General features: G+C 40.7%; 1 protein-coding gene across 13 annotated transcripts in view; it reads right to left on the reverse strand.

The window, feature by feature from the left end:
• KANK1 (KN motif and ankyrin repeat domains 1) overlaps nucleotides 1-14,083 on the reverse strand; it is a 203,834-nt gene that overhangs the window by 133,713 nt on the left and 56,038 nt on the right. For 5 of the 13 annotated variants that reach the window (XM_021064463.1, XM_021064415.1, XM_021064426.1 and 2 more), the window contains exon 2: nucleotides 13,260-13,312. The exons of the other annotated variants lie outside the window; for them this stretch is intronic. The gene's annotated coding sequence lies outside the window, so the exon portion shown is untranslated. The remainder of the gene's footprint in view (nucleotides 1-13,259; nucleotides 13,313-14,083) is intronic. 13 annotated transcript variants of the gene reach the window in all.

Below are 14,083 nucleotides of genomic sequence, written 5' to 3' on the forward strand. Positions count from 1 at the left end.
ATACAGCTTTTCTTATCCCCTCTGTTAAGGCCCATCATGAGTCCACAGAGTGGGTGATCCTACCCCCCCCTAGTTAATTTAACCCTCACACAGTGTCTCAATGGTATTGGCTACTGTTTCAAGTTTATTAAATTTAGCTCTCCAGCTGGAGAGGGACTATTCTGATTATGTTAAGTTAGGGGTTTTTTTGTTTGTTTATGCAGAGGTTCCCACAAGGAGCTTATTCCATCATCAGCAAGTAGACCATTCATTGACAATCCAGGGGCCTTCTGGTGCACAGGAGATGACCTCTAAGTATTTCTATGTCTAGATTTTGTGGTAAAGCAAACATATTCTAATTCCAAAAAACATTTTATGATCAAACTCCCAGCAGCAACAGGGATGACACATATTAGGGAAAGGCTGGTTGCTACACTATGCCTCAAAAAAGAAGAGTTGGAGTCCCAGGACTTAAGTGAAGGTCCTAAGGTGAATGAGTAGAAAATAAAGAGAAGGTTCAAAGGAGATGGAGAAAAAAGAACCAGTGAAGGAGACACTAACAGAGTGGTTACAGAGGTGGGAAAATGACCATGAGGGTATAGAGGCATATCAGCCCAAAGAAAGATGAGTGACTTCAACTGCTGTAGCTGGGGACTAACAAGATGTCACTGGATGCAACAATTAGTAGGGAGGTCACTGGTGACCCCTAAGGACACTTCTGAATAAGGCTGGTCCAGGATGCAGACTGCAGGGGACTGACTGAAAAGAAACTGAAAGGGCAAACAGTGATGATCGGATAATTCCTATCAAGAATTGTAGTTATCGAGTTCCTGTCGTGGCGCAGTGGTTAACGAATCCGCCTAGGAACCATGAAGTTGCGGTTCGGTCCCTGCCCTTGCTCAGTGGGTTAACGATCCGGTGTTGCCGTGAGCTGTGGTGTAGGTTGCAGATGCGGCTCGGATCCCGCGTTGCTGTGGCTCTGGCGTAGGCCGGTGGGTTTGTGCTGGTCATCTTCTACCCTGAGGTTTACTTAACAGCCCAATAAAAACACCTTGCCTCATTCTTATTCCTGTTTCTTTCCTCTCTCTCTCTCCTCACACCACCCTTGTGTGCCTGGCTTTGGTTCTCTAAAAGACCTTACAAAACTATTGAACAGCTATATGCTATCAAGTCTGAACATTTAAATTATATTCTCCTGCTTTAGGTAAATGATAGTTACTCTTTAACAAAGCAAAAGAAAAAAGACACTGAAATGTATCAGATTAACAAAGCAAAAGTCCAGACTCAGGTTGGATACCATATTACTACCTCTGGGTAACCTACATGATATATGCTAAATTGTCAAAAAGATAACTTTAAAAAATAGTTTTTCTTCCTTCATAGTAGTACTGAAAGTTTAGAAAAATCAAATATAAATAAAGAACAAAATTTAAACACCATTAGCATTTTTTGAATCTCCTTCCACTTTGGTATGTATGTGGCACATATTCATAAATATAACAAATGTGTAAGCATATATGATTTTTATTAAAAGTGAATCACAGGCATTATTTGTAACCTGCTTTTGCCATTTATTTTGATGGGAGTGCTGTGTCACTTATTAGTCTTCTATGCCTTTATTTTTAATGGCTGGATAATAATTATAATAAACAGCACCGAAGCATTTATTTCCAATTTCTGATCATGTAGATAATGCTGACATGGTTAGTCTCAAACACGTAAGTATTTGCTAGGATAGAGTCAGGTGTCAAATGTATGAAAAAATATATGGATTTGATATTGTTCATAAGTTGCCCTACAAGTCTATTCTCTGTAGGGCAGGAGTGGTATCTAAGTGGTATGCTTCTCCACACTCCCTCTAAAACTGGGTAGTATTAATTTTTCCTATCTTACAGATTTTTAAAGTTCATTTTTTAGCTTATCTCTGAGGTTGAACATTTTTTGCTTTTTCTGCTGCAGTGTTCTTATTAATTTGTAGCAACTCTTTTTCTATAAAGGATATTATTTACTTGGTATCCAAATAATGCAGGAAGGTGGTATATTAACCAGGAACCTTCAGTCACAAGGAACAATATCAATTCAAGCCAATTAGAGCCAAGAAGGCTCTTCATTAAAGGATACTATGTATGAACTTTGACATGATGGCAAACAGTTTCAACTTTTAATTTTATCTCTAAATTGGAAATACCACTACTTCACTGGTCTATGTCAAGAATTAAAAAAAAAAATGCAGGTAAGGTTATGAATGGAAGTGATTATTATTAAAGCAAACAAAAACTTAAAAAGCAAAAAAAAAAAGTTCGGTGGTTCTTAGTAAGCTCTTACTAAGGCACTTACCAAAGTACCTTACAATGAGGCCATTAGGCAGGTGTTATCATTCCTCTTTTACAGATGAGACATAATAGTCACCCATAGCTAGTAAAGTTATAATTAGATTTTTATGTTACAAATGAGCTCTGCATTGATCCTAAAAAAGAGTTGGGAACTTCCCTTGTGGCTGAACGGGTTAAGGATCCAGGGTTGTCACTGCTATGGCTCAGGCCACTGCTGTAATTCGGGTTCGACCCCTGGCCTGGAAACTTCTGCATGCCATAGGCATGGCCAAAAGACAAAAAGAAAGAAAGAAAGAAAAGACATGGTAAGATAATGATTCTCAGCTGTGTTTTTAGTAACATTTCTTTCTTAAAAGTCATTCCAGGGACTACTCCAACCTCTCTACCAACAGTAAACCAGGTTACTAGCTTCTGCACCATCTATTTTTCTAAATTTCTCCTCCCTCCTCCATGATGTGCCTTGACTCTTAAGTGCCATTCTAGCAACAAGATAAACATTTCTGTTTAGGAACCAAGGCCACTTCATCAGTCACTACAAACTAAACCCCATGAGAGACACTTTTCTAACATTCCAACTATCCTTAAGGGTCCTTCACTGCTTATATGTTAGTGATGTCTGTAGTAACAGCATACACCTGGACCTACGCTTTTGTCAGGGGTGAAGCAGCACTGTGCTGTATAAATATTTCATGTACAGCCTGTTCTGAAATTCCAGAAGAAGAGGCATTCACAGACCCTATGTAATATGCTGGGTGCCTAAGAACGCATTGCCATCTTCTATAGCAAGCATTCCCCTTGATTTAATCCTAAATACATTCCTCCAAAATGTTTTTATCTTTTAATGCATGAGTTGCGCTGTGACCAAGGCAGCATCTAAAATAATGGCAAAAGGAAAGCAGCTGATCACTGAAAGTGGATGCACTCACAATCAGTCTAGTCACTGAGAATTCCAAGGGCAAACGCGCCTTGTGTGAGCCAGGTTAGATAAGTATCTCTGCAGGAATATTAATAGAACTAAATTATCCATGGCCAGAAAAGGGAAAATGGAATCTTTCCCCATACTTTTATAAATTCAACAAAGATTTACAGAAGTGCTTAGGAATTTGAAGGCTACTCTTCTGGAGTGGACAGATTTACAAACTGGCTGTGGAAACAGCCAAACAACAAGTGCTTCAAACCCCTGCCAGTCTGGAGCAGGTAGAACCTCCCACAAATCAGCTGCCATCAGGAAGAGCAGGTGATGTCTCTCAGTGGGGCTCTGACCACAGGCACCTGCCACTGGATGACTGCAGAGGACAGAGCCCACCTCACCACCTGCTGCAGCCAGCACAGGGAAAGTTATTGCTTCTGGGGCATGATGCTTCCTCAAGGGTTTTCTCTCTGAACTTCCCTCACTTACATGGGGAGAGCGCTCTGGTTTCTCTGCTTCAGGGAGGCTGTGGGTGGACTTTCTTAAAGAGAAAAGGGTTTGAGAAGAAAGAAATACCACCACCACCACCACCCTGGTCCCTGGCAGCACCCTCAGATATGCCAGAGCCTCAGGAGAATGGCCAGATGCTGAGCCTGGTCTCTTAGCTGAGACAAAGCACCCTCCCCAGCCTCAAACATGGCTCTCAGCAGGGACCAGTGTGAACAGATGAACCAGGATGCTTTCCTGACCTCATGACATGCAGTAACAGTCTGGAATCTTGGCACAACCCTGGGAGGGTAGTGAGGGAAAGAGACCAAAGCCTAACCGAGGTTACCTTTCCTGCCACCCCAGGGGAGTAGAAGCTTAGGGTCAAATCTAAAGCAATTTAGGAAAATGCAGTATTTCTTACACTCCTGAGTTTGTGGACTAAGAGTCATTCTCTCTCTTTTTTTTTTTTTTTTTTTTTTTTTTTTGTCTTTTTGCCTTTTCTAGGGCCACTCCCGTGGCATATGGAGGTTCCCAGGCTAGGGATCTAATCAGAGCTGTAGCTGCCGCCTACGCCAGAGCCACAGCAACGGGAGATCCCAGCCACGTCTGCAACCTATACCACAGCTCACGGCAACGCCGGATCCTTAACCCACTGAGCAAGGCCAGGGACCAAACCCGCAACCTCATGGTTCCTAGTCAGATTCGTTAACCACTGTGCCATGACGGGAACTCCGAGTCATTCTCAATTCAAATGAACAACTGAGTGAGCTAATGAAGGAAGAAGGGTTAATAACTAGTAACCTATATATTTTCCTGACATTATTAGTTTAACTTCATTGGCTTCCATCAGGAGATCAGAATGCTATTCAGAATAAAGAATGCTTTTAGAGCAGAGATTCACAAGGCTTTTGCATTACGCTGGCATTTCACCAAGAACATCCAGCCTCACTCATCACCACTGCTGGTTAAAGGGTCTGCACTAACAGAGATGTGGGTCTCCAGAGGCGTCTACAGCTGACAGTCATGAGGTCTCATAGGATGGAGCCACTATGGAAAATTTACCACATTGCATAACCCTAATTCAGAGTCTGGCCCAAGGTTTTTCAGGTCCAACATCCAGACTTTCTTGGAGCCAAAGATGATTACTTTCTCTGTGAAGGGTTAATGAATAAACCCACAGCAACATGTTAATGGTATGTGCGTGGGGGAATGCTTTTGTCCCTCTATGCAAACTACTCCCTTCTTTGGAATTTTCTGATCCAGACACAGGGTCAGAGGTGGGCCTCCCATGCTGCTTCCTAATGCACACACACTTCACCAGCCACAGCTCAGCGGCCCCCTTAAAGACATCAGACCCATGCTGGGCAAGACTTCTCCCCTCGGGCTTAGAAATGGGGGCTGAGGAACTGCCAGCTGGGCTCTGGATGTAGGTGGACCTGTGAACAGCACTGCAGACAGCACTGGTCTGCGGCAGAAAGGTGAGAGCAGTGGGGCCAACACACAGAGTCCCTCAAATTCCATGTGCTTTCCTGTGTCTGATTCTAGGTTTTCTCTGAGGATCCTGGATTCTTTGAAGTACTTCAGTATCCTGGTAAAATGCTTTTTTAGTTGGTTTTATTCCTTGTAGCCAAAGATCCCCAACTGAATACCATTCTTTCCCTGTTACCATGTTACCAAGCTAACAATGGGGTGCACCGGGTGAGCACTGAGACGAGAGGGAAGCAGACCAGGGTAGGGGTCTAGGGGGAAGGGGGGATAGCACAGTCCAGGCCCTCACCTGGAAACACCTCCACACTGGCTAGATCTCTCAGCCCTCCATTTCACTGTGCCTCCCCTGCCAAAATCTGCCTCACTGAAACTCATTTTTCTAGGCTTGCAGGCTGAACACTCTACTTGAATATATTCAGAATTCTCTTGTGGCACAGTGGGTTAAGATTCCAGCTCAAGTCACTGCTTTGTCATGGGTTCGACCCCTGGCCCAGAAACTTCCACATGCTGTGTGTGCATCCCAGTCCCCCAAATATATTTAAGCCTGTGTACAGTCAATTTCTCCTCCTGTTTTCAGCTGTGGACGTTTTATTAAATCAAGTTAAATAGTAAAACTGTGAGAGTTACAGTGTGCTCTGCTCTCAGTGCCCACTCCAATCTAGGCTTGATTTTTTTTTTTTTTTTACTTTTTAGGGCTGCATCCATGGCATACGAAGTTCCTAGGCTATGGGTCGAATGAGAGCTGTAGCTGCTGACCTACACCACAGCCACAGCAATGCGGGATCCAAGCCGAGCCTGCGACCTACACCATAGCTCACAGCAACGCTGGATCCTCAACCCACTGAGCAAGGCCAGGGATGGAACCTGTGTCCTCATGTATGCTAGTCAGATTCGTTTCTGCTGAGCCACAACGGGAATTCCTAAGCTTGATATCTTAAAGATAGAATTTTTTATTTGAAATGGATCTACATTTCAAATAAATGTTAAAGATTAATATTATATATAGGTGGGAGAAAAACAGTTGTCAGAATATTATCAGTTTTCTGCAGAACTGGTAGGGTCTGGAATAATGCTCCCAATAATATCTAAGTACAATTTCTTGAAATGGTAAAGAATAGTCCTAAAATAGGGGCATATTATTTTCAATTGTCATCCATGATTCTTCCCTTAAGAACTTGCATGATGTTTGACAATTTATAAATCTAGCTATTTATACATCCATGTATGTATTTTTTTGGCCACACCCTCGCATGTGGAAGTTCCTGGGCCAGGGGTCCACCCAATCCACAGCAGTGACCCAGGCCACTGTAGTGACAATGCCAGATTCTTAACCTGCTGCACCACTAGGAAACCCTTATGTTTGTATTTTTTTAAAATCAACAGTAAGATATACTCTTAACTTTGATATAGTAAACTAGATATGTATATTAAAAGTAATATAGTATAGAAGGTTCAAGGAAAAAAAGCTTTTCTCTTTTCAAATTAACCAATCAGAAATGAAATATCTGACTGCTATCCATGTAAACTGTATTGCTAATATATGTAAAATTTTATACTCCATTGCTTAACAAAAGACAAAAAAAAAAGTCACACATGAGAGACTGCCTATGGAATAAGGAGCATTCAGTCATCCACAGCAACTTCCTTACTTGCTAGATATCTAGATACATACAATAGGAAGACTATTTCTAATTAAAGCAAAGAAAGCAAAAGTCTAATGCAGTTTTCTTTCATGATCAGATGAGAAATTGATTCCTCTCTGATGGGTTATCACTTGGCTCAGTTCTGCCCTTTAAACCAAGATGGAAAGCTCTATACACTCCAACATTTCTCTTTTCTCTTTCAGTTCTCTGTGGAGGAAGTGACCATGTTTGGGTGTGACCTGGAAACAAGGTGGCAGGGAGGCCCCCACGATCGCTGAACTCTGAGCGAGGGGAAGGATGTGTGAGGAAGTAACCATCAGGAGCCCGCTGTATGTCAGGTGCTGTGAAGGATGACATACCAATCTCCAGTGTGCCTTCATCCCCAAAGTTTAAATACGAAACATCTTTCAACCGTTGTTTACCAAGCACCTTACCTTAGGTACAGGGAATATAATGCTGTATAAGAAAGATAAGGTCCCTCCTCCCCTGCCCCAACATGCCTGAAGCAAAAGGACTGCTCCAGGTTTAGCAGCACTGAGCACCAAGAAGCTTTCCAGTTCTCAAACATAAACTGCATGTCCTATGCACCAATGCACAGCCCCCAAAGTGCAACGGCTGTTAATTCTCAGCAATCATCAGTCAAAGAACCAAAGCAAAGGGCTGGGACTGAGATTACAACTGGAAGATGATGAACACATGAGGTACAAGGACATACAAAAGGCACACACATGGCTGGGTGAGGACTGAAAGCAGGAGACCTTGTGGAAAGCCACCACGCTGCCCACACAACAGGGGCAACCCAACCCAAGTATCAGTTCCTCTTCCACCTCCTTACCTATCTCTCTCAGCACTTTGCAATGTCAGGTTCCAACGGCCTGTTAAGGTTGTCTACACTGGGGCCAAGGAGGCTGCCCCCCTGCTTCTCCCCTGAGCAACCCCAAGCCTTTAATATGGAAAGACTCCATAAACCAAGGGTTCTTAAATTTTAGAGTATATCACAAGTATGAGAAGGGCCTTTTAAAAACACAAACTGCTGAACTCCTACACCTCCTGAAATTAAATTCAGTAGATTTGGGATAAACCCTAAGTATCTAATAAGCTCTCAGGACAATGTGAACGATTCTGGCTCAGGATTATATTTTGAGAATCATTTGTTAAACTTATTCCTTGCTATTAACCAGAACACTATCTTCTCTAATTAATTTATTACATAAAACAGAAGTCTCTTCTTAAGACCAACTATATAGATTTTACCATCAATCATGAGACTCACCTCAGGCAAGAACTGTACTTTATGCTTTAACTCTTCATGCGTACATTGAATATCAGCTGTTGCCTTGTCTTTTAGAATATTGACTGCTCCCCACCCCCTTTGGCTGCACCCATGGCACATGTAAGTTCCCAGGCCAGGGATCAAACCCAAGCCATAGCTGCAACTACACCAATGCAATGCAGGATCCTTAACCCACTGCATTAGGACAGGTATTGAACTGGCAACACCACAGAGATGTGCTGGGTCATTAACCCACTGCAACACAGAGGGAACTCCAACTGCTTTAACTGAAGTCATTTCTAACACTTAAGGCAAAAGTGTTTGTCATTCACCAACAGATGAGAGAAATCTTTATTCTTGAAAAAAGACAAAGCCTAGCAAATGTGAGCTTTCTCAAAACTCAGAATCATCTGAGAAGATATTTTTGATTCTTCCTCCTGCAAAAACAAAATTTCAATCAAGTTCCACTGTGTGCAGAAAGAGAGCAAATACACACAGGTTTCAATTTTTAAAATACATTTACTTAGAAAAAGAGAGTGCTTTCAATAAAGAATTACAAGATATGAAAGCTTCTTCCCACTGAGAATAGGGTGAAATAGGTATTCATTTCAATTCTAACAATCGTATAAAAGCCAGACTTCGGTCTTGAAAGAGTAGGAACTGAGGCCCATTTCCCCTGAGTGCCCCAGTCAACTGGGTCAGGCATAAGTACGCCAAGGAAATGTTCTCTCAAACCTCATTAATTATCAGAGCCCAGGCTCTGGGATTTCAGCACCGACAGCTGGCGCCCTGCCCACTCACCCTCCTGCTCCTTAGCCACTATGGAATGTTACAGGCACAGAACCTCTGTCACCTTTCCCAAGAGAAGAGTGGGTCTGAGGTGGGCCTTTCAACTATTTGCAGCCCAAGAGCCAGGGTGAGGTGCTGCTAGTGATGCATCAGTGATTCCTACTTCTGTAGGACAAGATGACTCCTTTTACTTGAAGACAAACCCAGTGATCCTGGCAAACACCCTGGAAGCCCAGAGCAGAGGTGGATGGGCTCAGATCCATTAATCTCCCTGCCTGACCCCTATAAGCAACCCCTTACATTTCTACTCTGAGCCTCTAACTAGGCTAATAAAATTACAAAAATAAGAAGTACATTGTTCCCATACAGTCAATATTAAACTATAAACATACAGCAGATATAATCTAATAAAAACATATTAGACATATTAAATATATTAAACATATTATACATATTAAACATATTATAAACATATTAGACATATTAAACATGTTAGTCTAATCGTCTGATTAAAATTTTTCAAAATGTGTACATATTGCCATTAGCTTGAAATGTAGCAAGACTGACCTCCCTGATTCACTCTGACCACAAGGAGATAATTCCGCAGTCTTTTCATTCAGAATTTTTAAAGCAAACAGCAATTAATCTCAGAGGAATGGGTAGAGAACACTGTTACCCATTTTAACATTTTCTTTAAAAATAAAAAAACAATGTCTTTGACTTCTACAATCATTGCTACCCTCGCCACCTTTCTTTTTTCATTAATAAGGACTTCTGGAGTTCCCTCGTGGCGCAGTGGCTAACCATCGTGGCGCAGTGGTTAACGAATCCGACTAGGAACCATGAGGTTGCGGGTTCGGTCCCTGCCCTTGCTCATTGGGTTAACGATCTGGCGTTGCCGTGAGCTGTGGTGTAGGTTGCAGACGCGGCTCGGATCCCGCGTTGCTGTGGCTCTGGCATAGGCCAGTGGCTCCAGCTCCAATTCGACCCCTAGCCTGGGAACCTCCATATGCCGCGGGAGCGGCCCAAAGAAATAGCAAAAAGACAAAAAACAAACAAACAAACAAACAAATAAGGACTTCTGTTACTTCTGGCTTAAAGGAAAAAAAAAATTCCAATTTTTTCTTTTGCCCCCTTTTTTTTTTTTTAGGGCAACACCTGCGTCACATGGAAGTTCCCAGGCTAGGGGTCAAATCAGAGTTATAGCTGCCGGCCTATGCCACAGCCACAGCAATGCCACACCCAAAGCACATCTTCGACCCACATCACGGCTCACACCAATGCCGGATCCTTAACCCACTGAGTGAGGCCAGGGATCAAACCTGCATCCTTATGGATACTAGGGTTCATTACCACTGAGCCATGATGGGAACTCCCCAATTTTTATTCCTTAGATAAATTTAGAGACCAGTAAGGCATAACTTTTAGATCTAGGTTCTCCACGTGTTCAAATGACCTTTTCTTTGATTGTAAAGACTGTCCTTTGTAACGGCATGAACTCATTTACAATGTAAAGGTGGTACCTGGCCAATTACAGCAGCACCTCAGCATCATGAATTTTGTAAGTCAGACTCCCTACCACCCTGCCAGTAATTAAAATTTATTAGTTCAAATATTTTTCTCAAAACTTGCTGAAAAGATAGGTTCCTGCTAAACCTAACCTCTACTATATTAGGTCATATATTATGGTAATGTTTGGTAAGATTGCAAGGTATGAGAAAGTAAGTCCTGAAGAAATCTGCCACTTGTTCTAGCCCAACAAGAAATTATATTTCAGAAATATTCTAAAGATAGAAAGATGGAAATATCATTCTGCCAAAAATAGCTAATGTTGCCTCATCAGTTAAAATGTAATGATGCAAAGAATGCACTGGCATATGAAAAATTCCTGCTTCACATATATGTCCTTATAAATAAGTTTTAATCATTGTTTATTACAAATACAAGCTAGAGACATTTAAATGGAGGGAAACACTGACTTTCCAGCTCCAACTTGTTTTCAACTGAAATACCTGAAAAAAAAGAAAATGGAAAATTCCTGTGTCCTCCCAGCTACCTCCTGGGTGGAACAGCTGACACATATGCCCAGTTACAATGGTCCCAAGTTGGTCTGTACAAAGACCCAAAGTAAACTGGGAAGAACATGTTTGGTGAATTTAGCACTTAATTTTATCAGAGAAGAAGCTGAAAGACAAAATCTGAATCTTTACCAGACACTTATTAAGCATTTTCCTATAAAATTTTCCATATTTCCTTCTTCCTGAAGAACTCAGGCATTGCATTTTAAACAAAATTAGTTGCACTGAATTAATCACACTCTATATTTCTAAGTTTCTCAGCTGAGACAATATGCTCCAATGGCATTTCAGCATTTATTCAAAAGGCAAACTTGTGTTCAGTCTATAGATATAAATTTATCTGAGGTCATAAGTGCCTGGGGACCATATCTTGGTCATTGTCTTCTTGTTAAAATGTGTTTTTGTGTATTTTTTTATTTAAAAGCAAAGCATAGCTATTTCCTTACCTACTTCAAAAAAAAAAAAAAAAAAGCAACCTACTTTGTTAAAGGACATGTAATCTCATTTGCTACATTTTAAGCAATGCATTCCTAAGGCTTTTTATTATTTTTCCAGTGTAGGTGTTCAGAATTTTCATTTAGGGCTCCAACCTTAGAAAAAAAACCATTAACACATGTTGCCAAAGGAACACTGTGTAACTTCTGCATTGCCACAACCTCTAACAATTGTCAACAATCCCTCCTGCAAAGTTTTCCTAGCTTTTCTCTGGCTCTGGGCTCTGGCCTGTACATAGCTGTATCAAGTGTCACTGTTTGCCTTGGTAACAATGCCTTTTCTTGTGGAGAAGACACATGACCCACCCTGTCACACAAAACACCCCACAGCAGAGTTGGCCTGGGATGGAGCACCATAGCTGGGTAGCACTAGAACCATCCATCCCACCTCAGGGGCTCAGTCTACAGGGAGATGGCACTCATGGCATGGAAGCAGAAAAAATCAATTAAAAAAAATTAGAATAATTTTCCTATTTGTCTCAGCATATTTTCCATTTCACTTCTCCGGAGGGAGTCACTTAATCTGTTTCTTAAGATCCATGATATAATAATCTGTGTGAATATAACTGTGTTTAAATATATGTATTTTATTCTGTAAAAAAAAATTAAAATTAAAGAAATTTGGCAAATGCATTAAAGGTATTTAGAGTGTTGCTTTTTTTTAAATTTATGCACACACACACATACACACAAGTAATTTCTAACCCATTCATCTCACTTCTAATAACATACATAAGGAAACAACATTCAAAAAAATCCCACAGATTTAGGCACAAATACATTCACTGTCCCACTACTGTAACAGCAACAAGTAAGAAACTTAAATTATTGTTAAACTATTATGCAGACATTAAACATGTTTATGAAGTCTCAGGAAGAACAGGAGTTTTAAATAATGCTCAGTTTCCACAATAAATACTGTGAAGCAGGATGTGTCCAGATTTTATCAACAGCATTAAGGAAATTATTTCTGCCTTTTATGATGATGAAAGTTCCTCTAACAGATTAACTTTCTAGTCAGAGTACCTCAGAGACTAGGTCTAGGTCACAGCTTAGGTTTCTAGGACTTGAGTCCTGATTTCTTTCCACAACACAGTCTGTATACCCAGCTGGGCCCACTGGGTAAAAATGCAGCCACATAGTAAGACTCAGTTATCTCAAAACTGTTAACCATGATAGGAAAACAAGCCAAAGCTTCATATGCAGGGCATGCTAAGGACATCATATTTTCATAGTAGTGAAAATATGGTATAAATTTTTATTAGTTTTTTATTTTTTCCATTATAGCTGGTTTACAGTATTCTGTCAATTTCTACTATATAGCAAAGTAACCGAGTCACAGACACATATATACATTCTTTTTCTCACATTATCCTCCATCATGCTCCACCATAAGTGACTAGATATAGTTTCTAGGGCTACACAGCAGGATCTCATTGCTTATCCATTCCAAAGGCATCTACTGTACAAACTTTTTAAGTTAAGTCTAAGTTAACTCTACAGAGGTACATCTTTCCCATAAGTATATATGTGTATGCATTGTGTAAATATATGATGAATTCAATACATTCTGCAGAATAAGAATAGACCATACTCTAAGCACAAAACACCACAGAAATAAATAACAGGCATTTAAACAAAACCCAGTACATAGAAAAAAGAAACTATTCTCCTAAATAATTATTGTTTTGAAGATATAAAAATCCTGAAATGAGACTGTTTTGAAAATAACAGATGACTAAGGGTGAGAAGGACGTAGGATGAATAAAAACAGAAATCCTACCTTTTGAATTTTATGGAATCTGTTCAAGGTCAGCAGAGAGGTAAGTGCAAGCCCTAAGTAATCAAAATAAGTGAATTACATTTATAAATGAGGCAAAACAACTCACTTGTCAAAAAAAATACAACAATTACTACAAGATACCTCAGCAACAATGAATGCATTAGACAACAGAAAAGGCAAAAATGATAAATCCAAGAGCATGTTTAAAAATCCCATCAAAGAGGTAAATCTCTTGTAAGTCTATGTAAAAGTGATCACAATTAGAATTAATACTATGACACACTGAGGGGATATAGGGAAGACAATGACAAATAATACAGAGGTACAAAGATGTGCTTTTCAAAATGTGGTTGACACAGTGGAGGGGCACCAGGAGAACGGGCAGAGTGTCAAGCAGTTGCAAACAATGGGTGTCAGGCAGACTGAGATCTCTGCCTTAACAGGCTCCCAGCACCCCTCAGAGTGGAGTGGATCCAGAATGGAATGCCAGAGCTGGGTAAAGGAGCACTGGAACTATCCGTCCCACCCGCAGGGGCCAGGTCTGCAGGGAGACAGGCACTCACTGCCACTGGCAGTGGACAATGGGTCCCATTTTTTAAAGAAATCAATTGGGCAAAATGTATCAAGGGCCTTTTAAAGTGGTTAGTTTTAAAAATAAATGTTTCTAACTTTTGACCCTGTAATTTTGCTTCTAATAATACACACTAAGTAAATAATGTTTAAAAATAAGACAACCCACAGATTTAGGCACAAATACATTCACTGTCCCACTATTACAACAGCAATAAGTCAGAAACTTAAATTATTATTAAATTATTATGCGG

This window comes from Sus scrofa, chromosome 1 (genome assembly GCF_000003025.6).
Source record: "Sus scrofa isolate TJ Tabasco breed Duroc chromosome 1, Sscrofa11.1, whole genome shotgun sequence".
NCBI lineage: Eukaryota > Metazoa > Chordata > Mammalia > Artiodactyla > Suidae > Sus > Sus scrofa.